Raw genomic sequence first — 201 nt, 5'->3', positions numbered from 1 at the left:
AACGTGAGCCCAACTACTTCTTCTCCACGTAACCATCCAAGCATCACCCTGAGCGCATCTACTTCTCCACATAGCAATCCAAGCATTAACGTGAGTCCAACTACTTCTTCTCCACGTAACCATCCAAGCACCACTCTGAGCGCATCTACTACTTCTCCACATAGCAATCCAAGTATTAACGTTAGCCCAACTACTTCTTCT

The sequence above is a fragment of the Halyomorpha halys genome, unplaced genomic scaffold (assembly GCF_000696795.3).
Source record: "Halyomorpha halys isolate HHAL.00 unplaced genomic scaffold, Hhal_1.1 Scaffold962.1, whole genome shotgun sequence".
In the NCBI taxonomy this organism is placed as follows: domain Eukaryota; kingdom Metazoa; phylum Arthropoda; class Insecta; order Hemiptera; family Pentatomidae; genus Halyomorpha; species Halyomorpha halys.
This window is presented reverse-complemented; position numbering follows the sequence as displayed.